This window comes from Dreissena polymorpha, chromosome 3 (assembly GCF_020536995.1).
Source record: "Dreissena polymorpha isolate Duluth1 chromosome 3, UMN_Dpol_1.0, whole genome shotgun sequence".
Lineage (NCBI taxonomy): Eukaryota > Metazoa > Mollusca > Bivalvia > Myida > Dreissenidae > Dreissena > Dreissena polymorpha.
Window position 1 is genome coordinate 94,197,967 of NC_068357.1, and position 3,846 is coordinate 94,201,812.

General features: G+C 37.6%; 1 long non-coding RNA gene across 1 annotated transcript; it reads left to right on the forward strand.

Moving 5' to 3' along the window:
• On the forward strand, window positions 1–2,414 carry LOC127875346 (uncharacterized). Its single transcript, XR_008047374.1, has 3 exons — window positions 1–472; window positions 618–762; window positions 1,053–2,414. It is a non-coding gene; the product is annotated as an uncharacterized LOC127875346 (long non-coding RNA).
• The last annotated feature ends 1,432 nt before the right edge of the window (window positions 2,415–3,846 follow it).

A 3,846-nucleotide genomic window follows, 5' to 3' on the forward strand; every position in this document is an offset into this window, starting at 1 on the left:
AAATTTTATACTTATGTTTCTTACAGTTCCTTTTATTACTTCCCACAATGTATTTGGGTTACAGTTTGTGTTGTTTTCTACTACTTTATGAATTTCTTGCTTAATTTGATTTTGATATTCATCATTTAAAAGCATGGAATTATTATGCCCCCCTTCGAAGAAGAGGGGGTTTATTGCTTTGTTCATGTCGGTCGGTCGGGCGGTCCGTCCGTCCGTCCGTCCACCAGGTGGTTGTCATACGATTACTCAAGAACGCTTGGGCCTAGGATCATGAAACTTCATAGGTACATTGATCATGACTTGCAGATGACCCCTATTGATTTTGAGGTCACTAGGTCAAAGGTCAAGGTCACGGTGACCCGATATAGTAAAATGGTTTCCGGATGATTACTCAAGAACGCATACGCCTAGGATCATGAAACTTCATGGGTAGATTGATCATGACTCGCAGATGACCCCTATTGATTTTGAGGTCACTAGGTCAAAGGTCAAGGTCACGGTGACCCGAAAAAGTAAAATGGTTTCCGGATGATAACTCAAGAACGCTTACGCATAGGATCATGAAACTTCATGGGTAGATTGATCATGACTCGCAGATGACCCCTATTGATTTTTAGGTCACTAGGTCAAAGGTCAAGGTCACGGTGACCCGAAATAGTAAAATGATTTTCGGATGATAATTCAAGAACGCATATGCCTAGGATCATGAAACTTTATAGGTAGATTGATCATGACTCGCAGATGACCCCTATTGATTTTCAGGTCACTTGGTCAAAGGTCAAGGTCACAGTGACCCGAAATAGTAAAATGGTTTCCCGATGGTAACTCAAGAAAGCTTATGGCTAGGATCATGAAACTTCATAGGTACATTGATCATGACTCGCAGATGACCCCTATTGATTTTCAGGTCACTAGGTCAAAGGTCAAGGTCACAGTGACCCGAAATAGTAAAATGGTTTCCCGATGGTAACTCAAGAAAGCTTATGGCTAGGATCATGAAACTTCATAGGTACATTGATCATGACTCGCAGATGACCCCTATTGATTTTCAGGTCACTAGGTCAAAGGTCAAGGTCACGGTGACCCGAAATAGTAAAATGATTTTCAGATGATAACTCAAGAACGCTTTTGCCTAGGATCATGACACTTCATAGGTACATTGATCGTGACTTGCAGATGACCCCTATTGATTTTCAGGTCACTAGGTCAAAGGTCAAGGTCACAGTGACAAAAGTCGTATTCACACAATGGCTGCCAGTACAATGGACAGCCCATATGGGGGGCATGCATGTTTTACAAACAGCCCTTGTTAAGTTTAAAATAACCAGGTCCTTTTTTAGCTCATCTATTTTTTGAAAAAAAATTATGAGCTATTGTCATCACCTTGGCGTCGGCGTCGGCGTCGGCGTCGGCGTTGGCGTTGGCGTTGGCGTTGGCGTCCGGTTAAGTTTTGCGTTTAGGTCCACTTTTCTCAGAAAGTATCAATGCTATTGCATTCAAACTTGGTACACTTACTTACTATCATGAGGGGACTGGGCAGGCAAAGTTAGATAACTCTGGCGTGCATTTTGACAGAATTATGTGCCCTTTTTGTACTTAAAAAATTGAAAATTTTGGTTAAGTTTTGCGTTTAGTTCCACTTTTCTCAGTAAGTATCAATGCTATTGCATTCAAACTTGGTACACTTACTTACTATCATGAGGGGACTGGGCAGGCAAAGTTAGATAACTCTGGCATGCATTTTGACAGAATTATGTGCCCTTTTTATACTTAGAAAATTGACAATTTTGGTTAAGTTTTGTGTTTAAGTCCATTTTATTCCTTAAGCATCAAAGCTATTGCTTTCATACTTGCAACACTTACTAACTATCATAAGGGGACTGTGCAGGCAAAGTAATGTAACTCTGACTGGCATTTTGACAGAATTATGTGCCCTTTTTATACTTAGAAAATTGAAAATTTGATTAAGTTTTGTGTTTAGGTCCACTTTATTCCTACAGAATCAAAGCTATTGCTTTCATACATGCAAGATTTATGAACTATCATAAGGGGACGGTGCAGGCAAAGTTATGTAACTCTGACTGGCATTTGGACGGAATTATGGGCCCTTTATACTTAGAAAATTGAAAATTTGGTTAAGATTTATGTTTTGGTCCACTTTACCCCTAAAGTATCATAGATATTGCTTTCATACTTGGAACACTCACAAACTATCATAAGGGTACAGTAAAAGGACAAGTTGCATAACTCTGGTTGTCATTGTTACGGAATTATGGCCCTTTTTTGACTTAGTAACTTTTAATATATGGTTAAATTTTGTGTTTCGATCCACTCGAAGTATCAAGGCTATTGCTTTCAAACTTCAAATACTTACATGCTATCATGAGGTTACTGTACCTGGCAACTTGAATTTTACTTTGACCTTTGAATGACCTTGACTCTCAAGGTCAAATTATTAAATTTTGCTAAAATTGCCATAACTTCTTTATTTATGATTAGATTTGATTGATACTTTGATGAAACTACTCTTACCTGACATACCACAATAGACTTCACCCAAACCACACCCAAACCATCCCCCGTGCCCTCCCCCCCTGCCCCCCCTCCCCCCTCCCCCCCCTAATTTTTTTTTTTTTTTTTTTTTTTAAGATCATCTCACAAATGACCACCACACCCTCACACTATACCCCCCCACCCCACCCCCCCCCCCAATTTTTTATTTATTTTTATTTTTTTTTTTTTTTTAAGATCATCTCACAAATGACCACCACACCCTCACACTATACCCCCCCCCCACCCCCCCCAATTTTTTTTTTGATTTTTTTTTTTTTTGATTTTTTTTTTTAAGATCATCTCACAAATTATCACCACACCCTCACACTATACCCCCCCATTTTTTTTAAAACGGTTATGTTTGAAATACCGTCCAACCATCGCACCCAAAACCCCCCTCCCCCGATTTTTTTTTTTTCGCTTTTTTGGAAGATAATGTAATAAATGTCCACAACCCCACACTATACACCCCTCTTCACTCCACTCCTCCCTCCTTTGTGATTGAAAATGAGAGTCCCTTCACCTTTAAAAAGAAAATAGATGAGCGGTCTGCACCCGCAAGGCGGTGCTCTTGTGTTGTATTTTATTGTCAGTCATTATTTCAATTAATGAGTGGTCGGTCTTGTATCCTGGTTTTATTTTTTCTTTATTTATTATGTTACATATATTTTTTTAGATTAAGAAGTAGTCCAGTCTACAAAAAATGACTGGTTTGCCACTTGAATGCCATGTGTAACGTTTTTGCTCTGGGTGAAGTGCTCGCCATATGTCAATCAAATTGCATGAATCGATTATGAAGTTTATTTTGTTTCTACTTTTTATGTGTGTGTCTTTTTTGCCGTTCTTTTTGTCTAGGGTTAAATTAAGTATTGTATTAAAATCACCTCCTATTATATAATTTGTTTCCATATTTTGCAGCAGATGTGTTTCTAGTTTATCAAAAAATCTTATGTCATCTTTGTTCGGACCATATGATATATATTAATTAACGTGATTTCTTGGTTATTAATAATGACATCAATTGTTCATAATCAACCGGGTATTGATTCCTTAAAATCGCCAATACTTACATTGTCTTTATTTTTAATTAAAATTCCTAAACCTTCAATATTTGATTTTTTCCCACTGTAAAAACTAATTCCACTCCATTCTGATTGTCATTTGTTTTTTGTTAGTTTACAGACATGTGTTTCTTGAAGTAAACATATCGTATAATTATTTTCTTCAAATCATTTGAATATACTTTGCCTTTTATTATCATTGTTGAGGCCTCTTACATTTAGAGAACATATT